Raw genomic sequence first — 21,169 nt, 5'->3', positions numbered from 1 at the left:
TCACTTCATCATACTGAATCTTGCAGCCCTCGACCAGATATCGGATTTGGCACACAGCTGCTGCTGGGGGTGTCCACATTGCCGTTTTCCAAATCTCTTGACTGTTTCGCCCTTACGATCGACGACGAGCGTCGGGCCACCAAAGGTTTGCCGTCTGCACAATCTTGACCTAGCGCACAGCTTGTGGGATAGCGTGGCTCGACTGCGAAATGCGCCTTTCGGCTCCTCTCTCTGGCTGCAGTGCGCTGTTGTCCACAGTGGCGCTGGCGTTGCCCACGGGGCTTCATGTAAGGCGACTGCACGTCGCTCGGCCAACAGCGGCCTACTGCAGACCGACACTTAAGTGACACCAAATACAAATCGACATCGAGAGACAGGCCCTGTCATATGGCACTCGCGACGTGTACGCTGAAATAATACGTCTTTTGTAGTGGGCGTCGCTCTACTGCAGTGTCACACACGACGAATAAATAGGAAAACAGTAGAACGTCTGCGTAGGGCCATGTTTTTACCTACAGTGTCACTTGGCTGAATGTGTACAAGGCCCTGTGGCATCACTCAAACACAGCCAAATTGTCACACTAGCTGTGTATCTCTAACAAAGTTGACGTATGTCCTCACCTCTGTGACGGTTAAAACGATTTCGCCCCTGGGTGGGCTCGAACCACCAACCTTTCGGTTAACAGCCGAACGCGCTAGCCGATTGCGCCACGGAGGCCTTGATTTTGGTTCACTTGTGCTCTGTGTATCATGGCAAATCGTATACCTTCTGCAGGAATCTCGCAGAATATTAGCATCTGCTTACGCCCCTTCACATGGATAACGTGCATGCACACAGTAGCGAGGCTCATAAACGAATGACATCGCCAAGCATGACATTATACTAGAAAATGCATACAAACCACTCTTCTGCCTATGCATTCAGAAAAACTCTGAGGCCCGTAGAATACTTGTCATAGGTTGTAGAACATCCCTTTCATTCAGTGTACTGCCATGTGTTAGAAGCTGGTCGAGATAGCGCCGCTCCATGCAGGAAGGTGAAAAAAAAGAATGCCTTCTGTGAGGTTCGAACTCACGACCCCTGGTTTACGAGACCAGTGCTCTACCACTGAGCTAAGCAGGCAGCAGCTTTACGTTCGTGAGCTATCCCCGAATTGTCACTTCATCATACTGAATCTTGCAGCCCTCGACCAGATATCGGATTTGGCACACAGCTGCTGCTGGGGGTGTCCACATTGCCGTTTTCCAAATCTCTTGACTGTTTCGCCCTTACGATCGACGACGAGCGTCGGGCCACCAAAGGTTTGCCGTCTGCACAATCTTGACCTAGCGCACAGCTTGTGGGATAGCGTGGCTCGACTGCGAAATGCGCCTTTCGGCTCCTCTCTCTGGCTGCAGTGCGCTGTTGTCCACAGTGGCGCTGGCGTTGCCCACGGGGCTTCATGTAAGGCGACTGCACGTCGCTCGGCCAACAGCGGCCTACTGCAGACCGACACTTAAGTGACACCAAATACAAATCGACATTGAGAGACAGGCCCTGTCATATGGCACTCGCGACGTGTACGCTGAACTAATACGTCTTTTGTAGTGGGCGTCGCTCTACTGCAGTGTCACACACGACGAATAAATAGGAAAACAGTAGAACGTCTGCGTAGGGCCATGTTTTTACCTACAGTGTCACTTGGCTGAATGTGTACAAGGCCCTGTGGCATCACTCAAACACAGCCAAATTGTCACACTAGCTGTGTATCTCTAACAAAGTTGACGTATGTCCTCACCTCTGTGACGGTTAAAACGATTTCGCCCCTGGGTGGGCTCGAACCACCAACCTTTCGGTTAACAGCCGAACGCGCTAGCCGATTGCGCCACGGAGGCCTTGATTTTGGTTCACTTGTGCTCTGTGTATCATGGCAAATCGTATACCTTCTGCAGGAATCTCGCAGAATATTAGCATCTGCTTACGCCCCTTCACATGGATAACGTGCATGCACACAGTAGCGAGGCTCATAAACGAATGACATCGCCAAGCATGACATTATACTAGAAAATGCATACAAACCACTCTTCTGCCTATGCATTCAGAAAAACTCTGAGGCCCGTAGAATACTTGTCATAGGTTGTAGAACATCCCTTTCATTCAGTGTACTGCCATGTGTTAGAAGCTGGTCGAGATAGCGCCGCTCCATGCAGGAAGGTGAAAAAAAAAGAATGCCTTCTGTGAGGTTCGAACTCACGACCCCTGGTTTACGAGACCAGTGCTCTACCACTGAGCTAAGCAGGCAGCAGCTTTACGTTCGTGAGCTATCCCCGAATTGTCACTTCATCATACTGAATCTTGCAGCCCTCGACCAGATATCGGATTTGGCACACAGCTGCTGCTGGGGGTGTCCACATTGCCGTTTTCCAAATCTCTTGACTGTTTCGCCCTTACGATCGACGACGAGCGTCGGGCCACCAAAGGTTTGCCGTCTGCACAATCTTGACCTAGCGCACAGCTTGTGGGATAGCGTGGCTCGACTGCGAAATGCGCCTTTCGGCTCCTCTCTCTGGCTGCAGTGCGCTGTTGTCCACAGTGGCGCTGGCGTTGCCCACGGGGCTTCATGTAAGGCGACTGCACGTCGCTCGGCCAACAGCGGCCTACTGCAGACCGACACTTAAGTGACACCAAATACAAATCGACATTGAGAGACAGGCCCTGTCATATGGCACTCGCGACGTGTACGCTGAACTAATACGTCTTTTGTAGTGGGCGTCGCTCTACTGCAGTGTCACACACGACGAATAAATAGGAAAACAGTAGAACGTCTGCGTAGGGCCATGTTTTTACCTACAGTGTCACTTGGCTGAATGTGTACAAGGCCCTGTGGCATCACTCAAACACAGCCAAATTGTCACACTAGCTGTGTATCTCTAACAAAGTTGACGTATGTCCTCACCTCTGTGACGGTTAAAACGATTTCGCCCCTGGGTGGGCTCGAACCACCAACCTTTCGGTTAACAGCCGAACGCGCTAGCCGATTGCGCCACGGAGGCCTTGATTTTGGTTCACTTGTGCTCTGTGTATCATGGCAAATCGTATACCTTCTGCAGGAATCTCGCAGAATATTAGCATCTGCTTACGCCCCTTCACATGGATAACGTGCATGCACACAGTAGCGAGGCTCATAAACGAATGACATCGCCAAGCATGACATTATACTAGAAAATGCATACAAACCACTCTTCTGCCTATGCATTCAGAAAAACTCTGAGGCCCGTAGAATACTTGTCATAGGTTGTAGAACATCCCTTTCATTCAGTGTACTGCCATGTGTTAGAAGCTGGTCGAGATAGCGCCGCTCCATGCAGGAAGGTGAAAAAAAAAGAATGCCTTCTGTGAGGTTCGAACTCACGACCCCTGGTTTACGAGACCAGTGCTCTACCACTGAGCTAAGCAGGCAGCAGCTTTACGTTCGTGAGCTATCCCCGAATTGTCACTTCATCATACTGAATCTTGCAGCCCTCGACCAGATATCGGATTTGGCACACAGCTGCTGCTGGGGGTGTCCACATTGCCGTTTTCCAAATCTCTTGACTGTTTCGCCCTTACGATCGACGACGAGCGTCGGGCCACCAAAGGTTTGCCGTCTGCACAATCTTGACCTAGCGCACAGCTTGTGGGATAGCGTGGCTCGACTGCGAAATGCGCCTTTCGGCTCCTCTCTCTGGCTGCAGTGCGCTGTTGTCCACAGTGGCGCTGGCGTTGCCCACGGGGCTTCATGTAAGGCGACTGCACGTCGCTCGGCCAACAGCGGCCTACTGCAGACCGACACTTAAGTGACACCAAATACAAATCGACATCGAGAGACAGGCCCTGTCATATGGCACTCGCGACGTGTACGCTGAAATTGAATGTAAATAATACGTCTTTTGTAGTGGGCGTCGCTCTACTGCAGTGTCACACACGACGAATAAATAGGAAAACAGTAGAACGTCTGCGTAGGGCCATGTTTTTACCTACAGTGTCACTTGGCTGAATGTGTACAAGGCCCTGTGGCATCACTCAAACACAGCCAAATTGTCACACTAGCTGTGTATCTCTAACAAAGTTGACGTATGTCCTCACCTCTGTGACGGTTAAAACGATTTCGCCCCTGGGTGGGCTCGAACCACCAACCTTTCGGTTAACAGCCGAACGCGCTAGCCGATTGCGCCACGGAGGCCTTGATTTTGGTTCACTTGTGCTCTGTGTATCATGGCAAATGGTATACCTTCTGCAGGAATCTCGCAGAATATTATCATCTGCTTACGCCCCTTCACATGGATAACGTGCATGCACACAGTAGCGAGGCTCATAAACGAATGACATCGCCAAGCATGACATTATACTAGAAAATGCATACAAACCACTCTTCTGCCTATGCATTCAGAAAAACTCTGAGGCCCGTAGAATACTTGTCATAGGTTGTAGAACATCCCTTTCATTCAGTGTACTGCCATGTGTTAGAAGCTGGTCGAGATAGCGCCGCTCCATGCAGGAAGGTGAAAAAAAAGAATGCCTTCTGTGAGGTTCGAACTCACGACCCCTGGTTTACGAGACCAGTGCTCTACCACTGAGCTAAGCAGGCAGCAGCTTTACGTTCGTGAGCTATCCCCGAATTGTCACTTCATCATACTGAATCTTGCAGCCCTCGACCAGATATCGGATTTGGCACACAGCTGCTGCTGGGGGTGTCCACATTGCCGTTTTCCAAATCTCTTGACTGTTTCGCCCTTACGATCGACGACGAGCGTCGGGCCACCAAAGGTTTGCCGTCTGCACAATCTTGACCTAGCGCACAGCTTGTGGGATAGCGTGGCTCGACTGCGAAATGCGCCTTTCGGCTCCTCTCTCTGGCTGCAGTGCGCTGTTGTCCACAGTGGCGCTGGCGTTGCCCACGGGGCTTCATGTAAGGCGACTGCACGTCGCTCGGCCAACAGCGGCCTACTGCAGACCGACACTTAAGTGACACCAAATACAAATCGACATTGAGAGACAGGCCCTGTCATATGGCACTCGCGACGTGTACGCTGAACTAATACGTCTTTTGTAGTGGGCGTCGCTCTACTGCAGTGTCACACACGACGAATAAATAGGAAAACAGTAGAACGTCTGCGTAGGGCCATGTTTTTACCTACAGTGTCACTTGGCTGAATGTGTACAAGGCCCTGTGGCATCACTCAAACACAGCCAAATTGTCACACTAGCTGTGTATCTCTAACAAAGTTGACGTATGTCCTCACCTCTGTGACGGTTAAAACGATTTCGCCCCTGGGTGGGCTCGAACCACCAACCTTTCGGTTAACAGCCGAACGCGCTAGCCGATTGCGCCACGGAGGCCTTGATTTTGGTTCACTTGTGCTCTGTGTATCATGGCAAATCGTATACCTTCTGCAGGAATCTCGCAGAATATTAGCATCTGCTTACGCCCCTTCACATGGATAACGTGCATGCACACAGTAGCGAGGCTCATAAACGAATGACATCGCCAAGCATGACATTATACTAGAAAATGCATACAAACCACTCTTCTGCCTATGCATTCAGAAAAACTCTGAGGCCCGTAGAATACTTGTCATAGGTTGTAGAACATCCCTTTCATTCAGTGTACTGCCATGTGTTAGAAGCTGGTCGAGATAGCGCCGCTCCATGCAGGAAGGTGAAAAAAAAGAATGCCTTCTGTGAGGTTCGAACTCACGACCCCTGGTTTACGAGACCAGTGCTCTACCACTGAGCTAAGCAGGCAGCAGCTTTACGTTCGTGAGCTATCCCCGAATTGTCACTTCATCATACTGAATCTTGCAGCCCTCGACCAGATATCGGATTTGGCACACAGCTGCTGCTGGGGGTGTCCACATTGCCGTTTTCCAAATCTCTTGACTGTTTCGCCCTTACGATCGACGACGAGCGTCGGGCCACCAAAGGTTTGCCGTCTGCACAATCTTGACCTAGCGCACAGCTTGTGGGATAGCGTGGCTCGACTGCGAAATGCGCCTTTCGGCTCCTCTCTCTGGCTGCAGTGCGCTGTTGTCCACAGTGGCGCTGGCGTTGCCCACGGGGCTTCATGTAAGGCGACTGCACGTCGCTCGGCCAACAGCGGCCTACTGCAGACCGACACTTAAGTGACACCAAATACAAATCGACATCGAGAGACAGGCCCTGTCATATGGCACTCGCGACGTGTACGCTGAAATAATACGTCTTTTGTAGTGGGCGTCACTCTACTGCAGTGTCACACACGACGAATAAATAGGAAAACAGTAGAACGTCTGCGTAGGGCCATGTTTTTACCTACAGTGTCACTTGGCTGAATGTGTACAAGGCCCTGTGGCATCACTCAAACACAGCCAAATTGTCACACTAGCTGTGTATCTCTAACAAAGTTGACGTATGTCCTCACCTCTGTGACGGTTAGAACGATTTCGCCCCTGGGTGGGCTCGAACCACCAACCTTTCGGTTAACAGCCGAACGCGCTAGCCGATTGCGCCACGGAGGCCTTGATTTTGGTTCACTTGTGCTCTGTGTATCATGGCAAATCGTATACCTTCTGCAGGAATCTCGCAGAATATTAGCATCTGCTTACGCCCCTTCACATGGATAACGTGCATGCACACAGTAGCGAGGCTCATAAACGAATGACATCGCCAAGCATGACATTATACTAGAAAATGCATACAAACCACTCTTCTGCCTATGCATTCAGAAAAACTCTGAGGCCCGTAGAATACTTGTCATAGGTTGTAGAACATCCCTTTCATTCAGTGTACTGCCATGTGTTAGAAGCTGGTCGAGATAGCGCCGCTCCATGCAGGAAGGTGAAAAAAAAGAATGCCTTCTGTGAGGTTCGAACTCACGACCCCTGGTTTACGAGACCAGTGCTCTACCACTGAGCTAAGCAGGCAGCAGCTTTACGTTCGTGAGCTATCCCCGAATTGTCACTTCATCATACTGAATCTTGCAGCCCTCGACCAGATATCGGATTTGGCACACAGCTGCTGCTGGGGGTGTCCACATTGCCGTTTTCCAAATCTCTTGACTGTTTCGCCCTTACGATCGACGACGAGCGTCGGGCCACCAAATGTTTGCCGTCTGCACGATCTTGACCTAGCGCACAGCTTGTGGGATAGCGTGGCTCGACTGCGAAATGCGCCTTTCGGCTCCTCTCTCTGGCTGCAGTGCGCTGTTGTCCACAGTGGCGCTGGCGTTGCCCACGGGGCTTCATGTAAGGCGACTGCACGTCGCTCGGCCAACAGCGGCCTACTGCAGACCGACACTTAAGTGACACCAAATACAAATCGACATTGAGAGACAGGCCCTGTCATATGGCACTCGCGACGTGTACGCTGAACTAATACGTCTTTTGTAGTGGGCGTCGCTCTACTGCAGTGTCACACACGACGAATAAATAGGAAAACAGTAGAACGTCTGCGTAGGGCCATGTTTTTACCTACAGTGTCACTTGGCTGAATGTGTACAAGGCCCTGTGGCATCACTCAAACACAGCCAAATTGTCACACTAGCTGTGTATCTCTAACAAAGTTGACGTATGTCCTCACCTCTGTGACGGTTAAAACGATTTCGCCCCTGGGTGGGCTCGAACCACCAACCTTTCGGTTAACAGCCGAACGCGCTAGCCGATTGCGCCACGGAGGCCTTGATTTTGGTTCACTTGTGCTCTGTGTATCATGGCAAATGGTATACCTTCTGCAGGAATCTCGCAGAATATTATCATCTGCTTACGCCCCTTCACATGGATAACGTGCATGCACACAGTAGCGAGGCTCATAAACGAATGACATCGCCAAGCATGACATTATACTAGAAAATGCATACAAACCACTCTTCTGCCTATGCATTCAGAAAAACTCTGAGGCCCGTAGAATACTTGTCATAGGTTGTAGAACATCCCTTTCATTCAGTGTACTGCCATGTGTTAGAAGCTGGTCGAGATAGCGCCGCTCCATGCAGGAAGGTGAAAAAAAAGAATGCCTTCTGTGAGGTTCGAACTCACGACCCCTGGTTTACGAGACCAGTGCTCTACCACTGAGCTAAGCAGGCAGCAGCTTTACGTTCGTGAGCTATCCCCGAATTGTCACTTCATCATACTGAATCTTGCAGCCCTCGACCAGATATCGGATTTGGCACACAGCTGCTGCTGGGGGTGTCCACATTGCCGTTTTCCAAATCTCTTGACTGTTTCGCCCTTACGATCGACGACGAGCGTCGGGCCACCAAAGGTTTGCCGTCTGCACAATCTTGACCTAGCGCACAGCTTGTGGGATAGCGTGGCTCGACTGCGAAATGCGCCTTTCGGCTCCTCTCTCTGGCTGCAGTGCGCTGTTGTCCACAGTGGCGCTGGCGTTGCCCACGGGGCTTCATGTAAGGCGACTGCACGTCGCTCGGCCAACAGCGGCCTACTGCAGACCGACACTTAAGTGACACCAAATACAAATCGACATTGAGAGACAGGCCCTGTCATATGGCACTCGCGACGTGTACGCTGAACTAATACGTCTTTTGTAGTGGGCGTCGCTCTACTGCAGTGTCACACACGACGAATAAATAGGAAAACAGTAGAACGTCTGCGTAGGGCCATGTTTTTACCTACAGTGTCACTTGGCTGAATGTGTACAAGGCCCTGTGGCATCACTCAAACACAGCCAAATTGTCACACTAGCTGTGTATCTCTAACAAAGTTGACGTATGTCCTCACCTCTGTGACGGTTAAAACGATTTCGCCCCTGGGTGGGCTCGAACCACCAACCTTTCGGTTAACAGCCGAACGCGCTAGCCGATTGCGCCACGGAGGCCTTGATTTTGGTTCACTTGTGCTCTGTGTATCATGGCAAATCGTATACCTTCTGCAGGAATCTCGCAGAATATTAGCATCTGCTTACGCCCCTTCACATGGATAACGTGCATGCACACAGTAGCGAGGCTCATAAACGAATGACATCGCCAAGCATGACATTATACTAGAAAATGCATACAAACCACTCTTCTGCCTATGCATTCAGAAAAACTCTGAGGCCCGTAGAATACTTGTCATAGGTTGTAGAACATCCCTTTCATTCAGTGTACTGCCATGTGTTAGAAGCTGGTCGAGATAGCGCCGCTCCATGCAGGAAGGTGAAAAAAAAGAATGCCTTCTGTGAGGTTCGAACTCACGACCCCTGGTTTACGAGACCAGTGCTCTACCACTGAGCTAAGCAGGCAGCAGCTTTACGTTCGTGAGCTATCCCCGAATTGTCACTTCATCATACTGAATCTTGCAGCCCTCGACCAGATATCGGATTTGGCACACAGCTGCTGCTGGGGGTGTCCACATTGCCGTTTTCCAAATCTCTTGACTGTTTCGCCCTTACGATCGACGACGAGCGTCGGGCCACCAAAGGTTTGCCGTCTGCACAATCTTGACCTAGCGCACAGCTTGTGGGATAGCGTGGCTCGACTGCGAAATGCGCCTTTCGGCTCCTCTCTCTGGCTGCAGTGCGCTGTTGTCCACAGTGGCGCTGGCGTTGCCCACGGGGCTTCATGTAAGGCGACTGCACGTCGCTCGGCCAACAGCGGCCTACTGCAGACCGACACTTAAGTGACACCAAATACAAATCGACATCGAGAGACAGGCCCTGTCATATGGCACTCGCGACGTGTACGCTGAAATAATACGTCTTTTGTAGTGGGCGTCACTCTACTGCAGTGTCACACACGACGAATAAATAGGAAAACAGTAGAACGTCTGCGTAGGGCCATGTTTTTACCTACAGTGTCACTTGGCTGAATGTGTACAAGGCCCTGTGGCATCACTCAAACACAGCCAAATTGTCACACTAGCTGTGTATCTCTAACAAAGTTGACGTATGTCCTCACCTCTGTGACGGTTAGAACGATTTCGCCCCTGGGTGGGCTCGAACCACCAACCTTTCGGTTAACAGCCGAACGCGCTAGCCGATTGCGCCACGGAGGCCTTGATTTTGGTTCACTTGTGCTCTGTGTATCATGGCAAATCGTATACCTTCTGCAGGAATCTCGCAGAATATTAGCATCTGCTTACGCCCCTTCACATGGATAACGTGCATGCACACAGTAGCGAGGCTCATAAACGAATGACATCGCCAAGCATGACATTATACTAGAAAATGCATACAAACCACTCTTCTGCCTATGCATTCAGAAAAACTCTGAGGCCCGTAGAATACTTGTCATAGGTTGTAGAACATCCCTTTCATTCAGTGTACTGCCATGTGTTAGAAGCTGGTCGAGATAGCGCCGCTCCATGCAGGAAGGTGAAAAAAAAGAATGCCTTCTGTGAGGTTCGAACTCACGACCCCTGGTTTACGAGACCAGTGCTCTACCACTGAGCTAAGCAGGCAGCAGCTTTACGTTCGTGAGCTATCCCCGAATTGTCACTTCATCATACTGAATCTTGCAGCCCTCGACCAGATATCGGATTTGGCACACAGCTGCTGCTGGGGGTGTCCACATTGCCGTTTTCCAAATCTCTTGACTGTTTCGCCCTTACGATCGACGACGAGCGTCGGGCCACCAAATGTTTGCCGTCTGCACGATCTTGACCTAGCGCACAGCTTGTGGGATAGCGTGGCTCGACTGCGAAATGCGCCTTTCGGCTCCTCTCTCTGGCTGCAGTGCGCTGTTGTCCACAGTGGCGCTGGCGTTGCCCACGGGGCTTCATGTAAGGCGACTGCACGTCGCTCGGCCAACAGCGGCCTACTGCAGACCGACACTTAAGTGACACCAAATACAAATCGACATTGAGAGACAGGCCCTGTCATATGGCACTCGCGACGTGTACGCTGAACTAATACGTCTTTTGTAGTGGGCGTCGCTCTACTGCAGTGTCACACACGACGAATAAATAGGAAAACAGTAGAACGTCTGCGTAGGGCCATGTTTTTACCTACAGTGTCACTTGGCTGAATGTGTACAAGGCCCTGTGGCATCACTCAAACACAGCCAAATTGTCACACTAGCTGTGTATCTCTAACAAAGTTGACGTATGTCCTCAACTCTGTGACGGTTAAAACGATTTCGCCCCTGGGTGGGCTCGAACCACCAACCTTTCGGTTAACAGCCGAACGCGCTAGCCGATTGCGCCACGGAGGCCTTGATTTTGGTTCACTTGTGCTCTGTGTATCATGGCAAATCGTATACCTTCTGCAGGAATCTCGCAGAATATTAGCATCTGCTTACGCCCCTTCACATGGATAACGTGCATGCACACAGTAGCGAGGCTCATAAACGAATGACATCGCCAAGCATGACATTATACTAGAAAATGCATACAAACCACTCTTCTGCCTATGCATTCAGAAAAACTCTGAGGCCCGTAGAATACTTGTCATAGGTTGTAGAACATCCCTTTCATTCAGTGTACTGCCATGTGTTAGAAGCTGGTCGAGATAGCGCCGCTCCATGCAGGAAGGTGAAAAAAAAAAGAATGCCTTCTGTGAGGTTCGAACTCACGACCCCTGGTTTACGAGACCAGTGCTCTACCACTGAGCTAAGCAGGCAGCAGCTTTACGTTCGTGAGCTATCCCCGAATTGTCACTTCATCATACTGAATCTTGCAGCCCTCGACCAGATATCGGATTTGGCACACAGCTGCTGCTGGGGGTGTCCACATTGCCGTTTTCCAAATCTCTTGACTGTTTCGCCCTTACGATCGACGACGAGCGTCGGGCCACCAAAGGTTTGCCGTCTGCACAATCTTGACCTAGCGCACAGCTTGTGGGATAGCGTGGCTCGACTGCGAAATGCGCCTTTCGGCTCCTCTCTCTGGCTGCAGTGCGCTGTTGTCCACAGTGGCGCTGGCGTTGCCCACGGGGCTTCATGTAAGGCGACTGCACGTCGCTCGGCCAACAGCGGCCTACTGCAGACCGACACTTAAGTGACACCAAATACAAATCGACATTGAGAGACAGGCCCTGTCATATGGCACTCGCGACGTGTACGCTGAACTAATACGTCTTTTGTAGTGGGCGTCGCTCTACTGCAGTGTCACACACGACGAATAAATAGGAAAACAGTAGAACGTCTGCGTAGGGCCATGTTTTTACCTACAGTGTCACTTGGCTGAATGTGTACAAGGCCCTGTGGCATCACTCAAACACAGCCAAATTGTCACACTAGCTGTGTATCTCTAACAAAGTTGACGTATGTCCTCACCTCTGTGACGGTTAAAACGATTTCGCCCCTGGGTGGGCTCGAACCACCAACCTTTCGGTTAACAGCCGAACGCGCTAGCCGATTGCGCCACGGAGGCCTTGATTTTGGTTCACTTGTGCTCTGTGTATCATGGCAAATCGTATACCTTCTGCAGGAATCTCGCAGAATATTAGCATCTGCTTACGCCCCTTCACATGGATAACGTGCATGCACACAGTAGCGAGGCTCATAAACGAATGACATCGCCAAGCATGACATTATACTAGAAAATGCATACAAACCACTCTTCTGCCTATGCATTCAGAAAAACTCTGAGGCCCGTAGAATACTTGTCATAGGTTGTAGAACATCCCTTTCATTCAGTGTACTGCCATGTGTTAGAAGCTGGTCGAGATAGCGCCGCTCCATGCAGGAAGGTGAAAAAAAAGAATGCCTTCTGTGAGGTTCGAACTCACGACCCCTGGTTTACGAGACCAGTGCTCTACCACTGAGCTAAGCAGGCAGCAGCTTTACGTTCGTGAGCTATCCCCGAATTGTCACTTCATCATACTGAATCTTGCAGCCCTCGACCAGATATCGGATTTGGCACACAGCTGCTGCTGGGGGTGTCCACATTGCCGTTTTCCAAATCTCTTGACTGTTTCGCCCTTACGATCGACGACGAGCGTCGGGCCACCAAAGGTTTGCCGTCTGCACAATCTTGACCTAGCGCACAGCTTGTGGGATAGCGTGGCTCGACTGCGAAATGCGCCTTTCGGCTCCTCTCTCTGGCTGCAGTGCGCTGTTGTCCACAGTGGCGCTGGCGTTGCCCACGGGGCTTCATGTAAGGCGACTGCACGTCGCTCGGCCAACAGCGGCCTACTGCAGACCGACACTTAAGTGACACCAAATACAAATCGACATCGAGAGACAGGCCCTGTCATATGGCACTCGCGACGTGTACGCTGAAATAATACGTCTTTTGTAGTGGGCGTCGCTCTACTGCAGTGTCACACACGACGAATAAATAGGAAAACAGTAGAACGTCTGCGTAGGGCCATGTTTTTACCTACAGTGTCACTTGGCTGAATGTGTACAAGGCCCTGTGGCATCACTCAAACACAGCCAAATTGTCACACTAGCTGTGTATCTCTGACAAAGTTGACGTATGTCCTCACCTCTGTGACGGTTAAAACGATTTCGCCCCTGGGTGGGCTCGAACCACCAACCTTTCGGTTAACAGCCGAACGCGCTAGCCGATTGCGCCACGGAGGCCTTGATTTTGGTTCACTTGTGCTCTGTGTATCATGGCAAATCGTATACCTTCTGCAGGAATCTCGCAGAATATTAGCATCTGCTTACGCCCCTTCACATGGATAACGTGCATGCACACAGTAGCGAGGCTCATAAACGAATGACATCGCCAAGCATGACATTATACTAGAAAATGCATACAAACCACTCTTCTGCCTATGCATTCAGAAAAACTCTGAGGCCCGTAGAATACTTGTCATAGGTTGTAGAACATCCCTTTCATTCAGTGTACTGCCATGTGTTAGAAGCTGGTCGAGATAGCGCCGCTCCATGCAGGAAGGTGAAAAAAAAAGAATGCCTTCTGTGAGGTTCGAACTCACGACCCCTGGTTTACGAGACCAGTGCTCTACCAGTGAGCTAAGCAGGCAGCAGCTTTACGTTCGTGAGCTATCCCCGAATTGTCACTTCATCATACTGAATCTTGCAGCCCTCGACCAGATATCGGATTTGGCACACAGCTGCTGCTGGGGGTGTCCACATTGCCGTTTTCCAAATCTCTTGACTGTTTCGCCCTTACGATCGACGACGAGCGTCGGGCCACCAAAGGTTTGCCGTCTGCACAATCTTGACCTAGCGCACAGCTTGTGGGATAGCGTGGCTCGACTGCGAAATGCGCCTTTCGGCTCCTCTCTCTGGCTGCAGTGCGCTGTTGTCCACAGTGGCGCTGGCGTTGCCCACGGGGCTTCATGTAAGGCGACTGCACGTCGCTCGGCCAACAGCGGCCTACTGCAGACCGACACTTAAGTGACACCAAATACAAATCGACATTGAGAGACAGGCCCTGTCATATGGCACTCGCGACGTGTACGCTGAACTAATACGTCTTTTGTAGTGGGCGTCGCTCTACTGCAGTGTCACACACGACGAATAAATAGGAAAACAGTAGAACGTCTGCGTAGGGCCATGTTTTTACCTACAGTGTCACTTGGCTGAATGTGTACAAGGCCCTGTGGCATCACTCAAACACAGCCAAATTGTCACACTAGCTGTGTATCTCTAACAAAGTTGACGTATGTCCTCACCTCTGTGACGGTTAAAACGATTTCGCCCCTGGGTGGGCTCGAACCACCAACCTTTCGGTTAACAGCCGAACGCGCTAGCCGATTGCGCCACGGAGGCCTTGATTTTGGTTCACTTGTGCTCTGTGTATCATGGCAAATCGTATACCTTCTGCAGGAATCTCGCAGAATATTAGCATCTGCTTACGCCCCTTCACATGGATAACGTGCATGCACACAGTAGCGAGGCTCATAAACGAATGACATCGCCAAGCATGACATTATACTAGAAAATGCATACAAACCACTCTTCTGCCTATGCATTCAGAAAAACTCTGAGGCCCGTAGAATACTTGTCATAGGTTGTAGAACATCCCTTTCATTCAGTGTACTGCCATGTGTTAGAAGCTGGTCGAGATAGCGCCGCTCCATGCAGGAAGGTGAAAAAAAAGAATGCCTTCTGTGAGGTTCGAACTCACGACCCCTGGTTTACGAGACCAGTGCTCTACCACTGAGCTAAGCAGGCAGCAGCTTTACGTTCGTGAGCTATCCCCGAATTGTCACTTCATCATACTGAATCTTGCAGCCCTCGACCAGATATCGGATTTGGCACACAGCTGCTGCTGGGGGTGTCCACATTGCCGTTTTCCAAATCTCTTGACTGTTTCGCCCTTACGATCGACGACGAGCGTCGGGCCACCAAAGGTTTGCCGTCTGCACAATCTTGACCTAGCGCACAGCTTGTGGGATAGCGTGGCTCGACTGCGAAATGCGCCTTTCGGCTCCTCTCTCTGGCTGCAGTGCGCTGTTGTCCACAGTGGCGCTGGCGTTGCCCACGGGGCTTCATGTAAGGCGACTGCACGTCGCTCGGCCAACAGCGGCCTACTGCAGACCGACACTTAAGTGACACCAAATACAAATCGACATCGAGAGACAGGCCCTGTCATATGGCACTCGCGACGTGTACGCTGAAATTGAATGTAAATAATACGTCTTTTGTAGTGGGCGTCGCTCTACTGCAGTGTCACACACGACGAATAAATAGGAAAACAGTAGAACGTCTGCGTAGGGCCATGTCTTTACCTACAGTGTCACTTGGCTGAATGTGTACAAGGCCCTGTGGCATCACTCAAACACAGCCAAATTGTCACACTAGCTGTGTATCTCTAACAAAGTTGACGTATGTCCTCACCTCTGTGACGGTTAAAACGATTTCGCCCCCGGGTGGGCTCGAACCACCAACCTTTCGGTTAACAGCCGAACGCGCTAGCCGATTGCGCCACGGAGGCCTTGATTTTGGTTCACTTGTGCTCTGTGTATCATGGCAAATCGTATACCTTCTGCAGGAATCTCGCAGAATATTAGCATCTGCTTACGCCCCTTCACATGGATAACGTGCATGCACACAGTAGCGAGGCTCATAAACGAATGACATCGCCAAGCATGACATTATACTAGAAAATGCATACAAACCACTCTTCTGCCTATGCATTCAGAAAAACTCTGAGGCCCGTAGAATACTTGTCATAGGTTGTAGAACATCCCTTTCATTCAGTGTACTGCCATGTGTTAGAAGCTGGTCGAGATAGCGCCGCTCCATGCAGGAAGGTGAAAAAAAAAGATTGCCTTCTGTGAGGTTCGAACTCACGACCCCTGGTTTACGAGACCAGTGCTCTACCACTGAGCTAAGCAGGCAGCAGCTTTACGTTCGTGAGCTATCCCCGAATTGTCACTTCATCATACTGAATCTTGCAGCCCTCGACCAGATATCGGATTTGGCACACAGCTGCTGCTGGGGGTGTCCACATTGCCGTTTTCCAAATCTCTTGACTGTTTCGCCCTTACGATCGACGACGAGCGTCGGGCCACCAAAGGTTTGCCGTCTGCACAATCTTGACCTAGCGCACAGCTTGTGGGATAGCGTGGCTCGACTGCGAAATGCGCCTTTCGGCTCCTCTCTCTGGCTGCAGTGCGCTGTTGTCCACAGTGGCGCTGGCGTTGCCCACGGGGCTTCATGTAAGGCGACTGCACGTCGCTCGGCCAACAGCGGCCTACTGCAGACCGACACTTAAGTGACACCAAATACAAATCGACATCGAGAGACAGGCCCTGTCATATGGCACTCGCGACGTGTACGCTGAAATTGAATGTAAATAATACGTCTTTTGTAGTGGGCGTCGCTCTACTGCAGTGTCACACACGACGAATAAATAGGAAAACAGTAGAACGTCTGCGTAGGGCCATGTCTTTACCTACAGTGTCACTTGGCTGAATGTGTACAAGGCCCTGTGGCATCACTCAAACACAGCCAAATTGTCACACTAGCTGTGTATCTCTAACAAAGTTGACGTATGTCCTCCCCTCTGTGACGGTTAAAACGATTTCGCCCCCGGGTGGGCTCGAACCACCAACCTTTCGGTTAACAGCCGAACGCGCTAGCCGATTGCGCCACGGAGGCCTTGATTTTGGTTCACTTGTGCTCTGTGTATCATGGCAAATCGTATACCTTCTGCAGGAATCTCGTCGCTCGGCCAACAGCGGCCTACTGCAGACCGACACTTAAGTGACACCAAATACAAATCGACATCGAGAGACAGGCCCTGTCATATGGCACTCGCGACGTGTACGCTGAAATTGAATGTAAATAATACGTCTTTTGTAGTGGGCGTCGCTCTACTGCAGTGTCACACACGACGAATAAATAGGAAAACAGTAGAACGTCTGCGTAGGGCCATGTCTTTACCTACAGTGTCACTTGGCTGAATGTGTACAAGGCCCTGTGGCATCACTCAAACACAGCCAAATTGTCACACTAGCTGTGTATCTCTAACAAAGTTGACGTATGTCCTCACCTCTGTGACGGTTAAAACGATTTCGCCCCCGGGTGGGCTCGAACCACCAACCTTTCGGTTAACAGCCGAACGCGCTAGCCGATTGCGCCACGGAGGCCTTGATTTTGGTTCACTTGTGCTCTGTGTATCATGGCAAATCGTATACCTTCTGCAGGAATCTCGCAGAATATTAGCATCTGCTTACGCCCCTTCACATGGATAACGTGCATGCACACAGTAGCGAGGCTCATAAACGAATGACATCGCCAAGCATGACATTATACTAGAAAATGCATACAAACCACTCTTCTGCCTATGCATTCAGAAAAACTCTGAGGCCCGTAGAATACTTGTCATAGGTTGTAGAACATCCCTTTCATTCAGTGTACTGCCATGTGTTAGAAGCTGGTCGAGATAGCGCCGCTCCATGCAGGAAGGTGAAAAAAAAGAATGCCTTCTGTGAGGTTCGAACTCACGACCCCTGGTTTACGAGACCAGTGCTCTACCACTGAGCTAAGCAGGCAGCAGCTTTACGTTCGTGAGCTATCCCCGAATTGTCACTTCATCATACTGAATCTTGCAGCCCTCGACCAGATATCGGATTTGGCACACAGCTGCTGCTGGGGGTGTCCACATTGCCGTTTTCCAAATCTCTTGACTGTTTCGCCCTTACGATCGACGACGAGCGTCGGGCCACCAAAGGTTTGCCGTCTGCACAATCTTGACCTAGCGCACAGCTTGTGGGATAGCGTGGCTCGACTGCGAAATGCGCCTTTCGGCTCCTCTCTCTGGCTGCAGTGCGCTGTTGTCCACAGTGGCGCTGGCGTTGCCCACGGGGCTTCATGTAAGGCGACTGCACGTCGCTCGGCCAACAGCGGCCTACTGCAGACCGACACTTAAGTGACACCAAATACAAATCGACATCGAGAGACAGGCCCTGTCATATGGCACTCGCGACGTGTACGCTGAAATTGAATGTAAATAATACGTCTTTTGTAGTGGGCGTCGCTCTACTGCAGTGTCACACACGACGAATAAATAGGAAAACAGTAGAACGTCTGCGTAGGGCCATGTCTTTACCTACAGTGTCACTTGGCTGAATGTGTACAAGGCCCTGTGGCATCACTCAAACACAGCCAAATTGTCACACTAGCCGTGTATCTCTAACAAAGTTGACGTATGTCCTCCCCTCTGTGACGGTTAAAACGATTTCGCCCCCGGGTGGGCTCGAACCACCAACCTTTCGGTTAACAGCCGAACGCGCTAGCCGATTGCGCCACGGAGGCCTTGATTTTGGTTCACTTGTGCTCTGTGTATCATGGCAAATCGTATACCTTCTGCAGGAATCTCGTCGCTCGGCCAACAGCGGCCTACTGCAGACCGACACTTAAGTGACACCAAATACAAATCGACATCGAGAGACAGGCCCTGTCATATGGCACTCGCGACGTGTACGCTGAAATTGAATGTAAATAATACGTCTTTTGTAGTGGGCGTCGCTCTACTGCAGTGTCACACACGACGAATAAATAGGAAAACAGTAGAACGTCTGCGTAGGGCCATGTCTTTACCTACAGTGTCACTTGGCTGAATGTGTACAAGGCCCTGTGGCATCACTCAAACACAGCCAAATTGTCACACTAGCTGTGTATCTCTAACAAAGTTGACGTATGTCCTCACCTCTGTGACGGTTAGAACGATTTCGCCCCCGGGTGGGCTCGAACCACCAACCTTTCGGTTAACAGCCGAACGCGCTAGCCGATTGCGCCACGGAGGCCTTGATTTTGGTTCACTTGTGCTCTGTGTATCATGGCAAATCGTATACCTTCTGCAGGAATCTCGCAGAATATTAGCATCTGCTTACGCCCCTTCACATGGATAACGTGCATGCACACAGTAGCGAGGCTCATAAACGAATGACATCGCCAAGCATGACATTATACTAGAAAATGCATACAAACCACTCTTCTGCCTATGCATTCAGAAAAACTCTGAGGCCCGTAGAATACTTGTCATAGGTTGTAGAACATCCCTTTCATTCAGTGTACTGCCATGTGTTAGAAGCTGGTCGAGATAGCGCCGCTCCATGCAGGAAGGTGAAAAAAAAAGAATGCCTTCTGTGAGGTTCGAACTCACGACCCCTGGTTTACGAGACCAGTGCTCTACCACTGAGCTAAGCAGGCAGCAGCTTTACGTTCGTGAGCTATCCCCGAATTGTCACTTCATCATACTGAATCTTGCAGCCCTCGACCAGATATCGGATTTGGCACACAGCTGCTGCTGGGGGTGTCCACATTGCCGTTTTCCAAATCTCTTGACTGTTTCGCCCTTACGATCGACGACGAGCGTCGGGCCACCAAAGGTTTGCCGTCTGCACAATCTTGACCTAGCGCACAGCTTGTGGGATAGCGTGGCTCGACTGCGAAATGCGCCTTTCGGCTCCTCTCTCTGGCTGCAGTGCGCTGTTGTCCACAGTGGCGCTGGCGTTGCCCACGGGGCTTCATGTAAGGCGACTGCACGTCGCTCGGCCAACAGCGGCCTACTGCAGACCGACACTTAAGTGACACCAAATACAAATCGACATCGAGAGACAGGCCCTGTCATATGGCACTCGCGACGTGTACGCTGAAATAATACGTCTTTTGTAGTGGGCGTCGCTCTACTGCAGTGTCACACACGACGAATAAATAGGAAAACAGTAGAACGTCTGCGTAGGGCCATGTTTTTACCTACAGTGTCACTTGGCTGAATGTGTACAAGGCCCTGTGGCATCACTCAAACACAGCCAAATTGTCACACTAGCTGTGTATCTCTGACAAAGTTGACGTATGTCCTCACCTCTGTGACGGTTAAAACGATTTCGCCCCTGGGTGGGCTCGAACCACCAACCTTTCGGTTAACAGCCGAACGCGCTAGCCGATTGCGCCACGGAGGCCTTGATTTTGGTTCACTTGTGCTCTGTGTATCATGGCAAATCGTATACCTTCTGCAGGAATCTCGCAGAATATTAGCATCTGCTTACGCCCCTTCACATGGATAACGTGCATGCACACAGTAGCGAGGCTCATAAACGAATGACATCGCCAAGCATGACATTATACTAGAAAATGCATACAAACCACTCTTCTGCCTATGCATTCAGAAAAACTCTGAGGCCCGTAGAATACTTGTCATAGGTTGTAGAACATCCCTTTCATTCAGTGTACTGCCATGTGTTAGAAGCTGGTCGAGATAGCGCCGCTCCATGCAGGAAGGTGAAAAAAAAAGAATGCCTTCTGTGAGGTTCGAACTCACGACCCCTGGTTTACGAGACCAGTGCTCTACCACTGAGCTAAGCAGGCAGCAGCTTTACGTTCGTGAGCTATCCCCGAATTGTCACTTCATCATACTGAATCTTGCAGCCCTCGACCAGATATCGGATTTGGCACACAGCTGCTGCTGGGGGTGTCCACATTGCCGTTTTCCAAATCTCTTGACTGTTTCGCCCTTACGATCGACGACGAGCGTCGGGCCACCAAAGGTTTGCCGTCTGCACAATCTTGACCTAGCGCACAGCTTGTGGGATAGCGTGGCTCGACTGCGAAATGCGCCTTTCGGCTCCTCTCTCTGGCTGCAGTGCGCTGTTGTCCACAGTGGCGCTGGCGTTGCCCACGGGGCTTCATGTAAGGCGACTGCACGTCGCTCGGCCAACAGCGGCCTACTGCAGACCGACACTTAAGTGACACCAAATACAAATCGACATCGAGAGACAGGCCCTGTCATATGGCACACGCGACGTGTACGCTGAAATTGAATGTAAATAATACGTCTTTTGTAGTGGGCGTCGCTCTACTGCAGTGTC

General features: G+C 50.8%; 36 non-coding genes across 36 annotated transcripts; all 36 read right to left on the bottom strand.

Moving 5' to 3' along the window:
• Positions 1-644: 644 nt before the first annotated feature.
• Positions 645-718, bottom strand: Trnan-guu (transfer RNA asparagine (anticodon GUU)). The gene has a single exon. It is a non-coding gene; the product is annotated as a tRNA-Asn (tRNA).
• A 333-nt stretch (positions 719-1,051) lies between these two features.
• Trnat-cgu (transfer RNA threonine (anticodon CGU)) lies at positions 1,052-1,123 on the bottom strand. The gene has a single exon. It is a non-coding gene; the product is annotated as a tRNA-Thr (tRNA).
• Positions 1,124-1,801: 678 nt separating this feature from the next.
• Trnan-guu (transfer RNA asparagine (anticodon GUU)) lies at positions 1,802-1,875 on the bottom strand. The gene has a single exon. It is a non-coding gene; the product is annotated as a tRNA-Asn (tRNA).
• A 334-nt stretch (positions 1,876-2,209) lies between these two features.
• Positions 2,210-2,281, bottom strand: Trnat-cgu (transfer RNA threonine (anticodon CGU)). Its single transcript has one exon. It is a non-coding gene; the product is annotated as a tRNA-Thr (tRNA).
• Positions 2,282-2,959: 678 nt separating this feature from the next.
• On the bottom strand, positions 2,960-3,033 carry Trnan-guu (transfer RNA asparagine (anticodon GUU)). The gene has a single exon. It is a non-coding gene; the product is annotated as a tRNA-Asn (tRNA).
• A 334-nt stretch (positions 3,034-3,367) lies between these two features.
• Trnat-cgu (transfer RNA threonine (anticodon CGU)) lies at positions 3,368-3,439 on the bottom strand. The gene has a single exon. It is a non-coding gene; the product is annotated as a tRNA-Thr (tRNA).
• A 689-nt stretch (positions 3,440-4,128) lies between these two features.
• Positions 4,129-4,202, bottom strand: Trnan-guu (transfer RNA asparagine (anticodon GUU)). Its single transcript has one exon. It is a non-coding gene; the product is annotated as a tRNA-Asn (tRNA).
• Positions 4,203-4,535: 333 nt separating this feature from the next.
• On the bottom strand, positions 4,536-4,607 carry Trnat-cgu (transfer RNA threonine (anticodon CGU)). The gene has a single exon. It is a non-coding gene; the product is annotated as a tRNA-Thr (tRNA).
• Positions 4,608-5,285: 678 nt separating this feature from the next.
• On the bottom strand, positions 5,286-5,359 carry Trnan-guu (transfer RNA asparagine (anticodon GUU)). Its single transcript has one exon. It is a non-coding gene; the product is annotated as a tRNA-Asn (tRNA).
• Positions 5,360-5,692: 333 nt separating this feature from the next.
• Trnat-cgu (transfer RNA threonine (anticodon CGU)) lies at positions 5,693-5,764 on the bottom strand. The gene has a single exon. It is a non-coding gene; the product is annotated as a tRNA-Thr (tRNA).
• Positions 5,765-6,442: 678 nt separating this feature from the next.
• On the bottom strand, positions 6,443-6,516 carry Trnan-guu (transfer RNA asparagine (anticodon GUU)). The gene has a single exon. It is a non-coding gene; the product is annotated as a tRNA-Asn (tRNA).
• Positions 6,517-6,849: 333 nt separating this feature from the next.
• On the bottom strand, positions 6,850-6,921 carry Trnat-cgu (transfer RNA threonine (anticodon CGU)). Its single transcript has one exon. It is a non-coding gene; the product is annotated as a tRNA-Thr (tRNA).
• A 678-nt stretch (positions 6,922-7,599) lies between these two features.
• Trnan-guu (transfer RNA asparagine (anticodon GUU)) lies at positions 7,600-7,673 on the bottom strand. The gene has a single exon. It is a non-coding gene; the product is annotated as a tRNA-Asn (tRNA).
• Positions 7,674-8,006: 333 nt separating this feature from the next.
• Trnat-cgu (transfer RNA threonine (anticodon CGU)) lies at positions 8,007-8,078 on the bottom strand. The gene has a single exon. It is a non-coding gene; the product is annotated as a tRNA-Thr (tRNA).
• Positions 8,079-8,756: 678 nt separating this feature from the next.
• Trnan-guu (transfer RNA asparagine (anticodon GUU)) lies at positions 8,757-8,830 on the bottom strand. The gene has a single exon. It is a non-coding gene; the product is annotated as a tRNA-Asn (tRNA).
• A 333-nt stretch (positions 8,831-9,163) lies between these two features.
• On the bottom strand, positions 9,164-9,235 carry Trnat-cgu (transfer RNA threonine (anticodon CGU)). Its single transcript has one exon. It is a non-coding gene; the product is annotated as a tRNA-Thr (tRNA).
• A 678-nt stretch (positions 9,236-9,913) lies between these two features.
• On the bottom strand, positions 9,914-9,987 carry Trnan-guu (transfer RNA asparagine (anticodon GUU)). Its single transcript has one exon. It is a non-coding gene; the product is annotated as a tRNA-Asn (tRNA).
• A 333-nt stretch (positions 9,988-10,320) lies between these two features.
• Trnat-cgu (transfer RNA threonine (anticodon CGU)) lies at positions 10,321-10,392 on the bottom strand. The gene has a single exon. It is a non-coding gene; the product is annotated as a tRNA-Thr (tRNA).
• Positions 10,393-11,070: 678 nt separating this feature from the next.
• Positions 11,071-11,144, bottom strand: Trnan-guu (transfer RNA asparagine (anticodon GUU)). Its single transcript has one exon. It is a non-coding gene; the product is annotated as a tRNA-Asn (tRNA).
• Positions 11,145-11,479: 335 nt separating this feature from the next.
• Positions 11,480-11,551, bottom strand: Trnat-cgu (transfer RNA threonine (anticodon CGU)). Its single transcript has one exon. It is a non-coding gene; the product is annotated as a tRNA-Thr (tRNA).
• Positions 11,552-12,229: 678 nt separating this feature from the next.
• Trnan-guu (transfer RNA asparagine (anticodon GUU)) lies at positions 12,230-12,303 on the bottom strand. Its single transcript has one exon. It is a non-coding gene; the product is annotated as a tRNA-Asn (tRNA).
• A 333-nt stretch (positions 12,304-12,636) lies between these two features.
• Positions 12,637-12,708, bottom strand: Trnat-cgu (transfer RNA threonine (anticodon CGU)). Its single transcript has one exon. It is a non-coding gene; the product is annotated as a tRNA-Thr (tRNA).
• A 678-nt stretch (positions 12,709-13,386) lies between these two features.
• On the bottom strand, positions 13,387-13,460 carry Trnan-guu (transfer RNA asparagine (anticodon GUU)). The gene has a single exon. It is a non-coding gene; the product is annotated as a tRNA-Asn (tRNA).
• Positions 13,461-13,794: 334 nt separating this feature from the next.
• Positions 13,795-13,866, bottom strand: Trnat-cgu (transfer RNA threonine (anticodon CGU)). The gene has a single exon. It is a non-coding gene; the product is annotated as a tRNA-Thr (tRNA).
• A 678-nt stretch (positions 13,867-14,544) lies between these two features.
• Positions 14,545-14,618, bottom strand: Trnan-guu (transfer RNA asparagine (anticodon GUU)). The gene has a single exon. It is a non-coding gene; the product is annotated as a tRNA-Asn (tRNA).
• A 333-nt stretch (positions 14,619-14,951) lies between these two features.
• Trnat-cgu (transfer RNA threonine (anticodon CGU)) lies at positions 14,952-15,023 on the bottom strand. Its single transcript has one exon. It is a non-coding gene; the product is annotated as a tRNA-Thr (tRNA).
• Positions 15,024-15,712: 689 nt separating this feature from the next.
• Positions 15,713-15,786, bottom strand: Trnan-guu (transfer RNA asparagine (anticodon GUU)). The gene has a single exon. It is a non-coding gene; the product is annotated as a tRNA-Asn (tRNA).
• Positions 15,787-16,120: 334 nt separating this feature from the next.
• Positions 16,121-16,192, bottom strand: Trnat-cgu (transfer RNA threonine (anticodon CGU)). Its single transcript has one exon. It is a non-coding gene; the product is annotated as a tRNA-Thr (tRNA).
• A 689-nt stretch (positions 16,193-16,881) lies between these two features.
• Trnan-guu (transfer RNA asparagine (anticodon GUU)) lies at positions 16,882-16,955 on the bottom strand. Its single transcript has one exon. It is a non-coding gene; the product is annotated as a tRNA-Asn (tRNA).
• Positions 16,956-17,372: 417 nt separating this feature from the next.
• Trnan-guu (transfer RNA asparagine (anticodon GUU)) lies at positions 17,373-17,446 on the bottom strand. Its single transcript has one exon. It is a non-coding gene; the product is annotated as a tRNA-Asn (tRNA).
• Positions 17,447-17,779: 333 nt separating this feature from the next.
• Trnat-cgu (transfer RNA threonine (anticodon CGU)) lies at positions 17,780-17,851 on the bottom strand. The gene has a single exon. It is a non-coding gene; the product is annotated as a tRNA-Thr (tRNA).
• A 689-nt stretch (positions 17,852-18,540) lies between these two features.
• On the bottom strand, positions 18,541-18,614 carry Trnan-guu (transfer RNA asparagine (anticodon GUU)). Its single transcript has one exon. It is a non-coding gene; the product is annotated as a tRNA-Asn (tRNA).
• A 417-nt stretch (positions 18,615-19,031) lies between these two features.
• Positions 19,032-19,105, bottom strand: Trnan-guu (transfer RNA asparagine (anticodon GUU)). The gene has a single exon. It is a non-coding gene; the product is annotated as a tRNA-Asn (tRNA).
• A 334-nt stretch (positions 19,106-19,439) lies between these two features.
• Trnat-cgu (transfer RNA threonine (anticodon CGU)) lies at positions 19,440-19,511 on the bottom strand. The gene has a single exon. It is a non-coding gene; the product is annotated as a tRNA-Thr (tRNA).
• Positions 19,512-20,189: 678 nt separating this feature from the next.
• Positions 20,190-20,263, bottom strand: Trnan-guu (transfer RNA asparagine (anticodon GUU)). The gene has a single exon. It is a non-coding gene; the product is annotated as a tRNA-Asn (tRNA).
• A 334-nt stretch (positions 20,264-20,597) lies between these two features.
• Positions 20,598-20,669, bottom strand: Trnat-cgu (transfer RNA threonine (anticodon CGU)). The gene has a single exon. It is a non-coding gene; the product is annotated as a tRNA-Thr (tRNA).
• Positions 20,670-21,169: the final 500 nt, after the last annotated feature.

The sequence above is a fragment of the Schistocerca serialis genome, chromosome 6 (genome assembly GCF_023864345.2).
Source record: "Schistocerca serialis cubense isolate TAMUIC-IGC-003099 chromosome 6, iqSchSeri2.2, whole genome shotgun sequence".
Taxonomy (NCBI): Eukaryota; Metazoa; Arthropoda; class Insecta; order Orthoptera; family Acrididae; genus Schistocerca; species Schistocerca serialis.
This window is presented reverse-complemented; position numbering and strand designations above follow the sequence as displayed.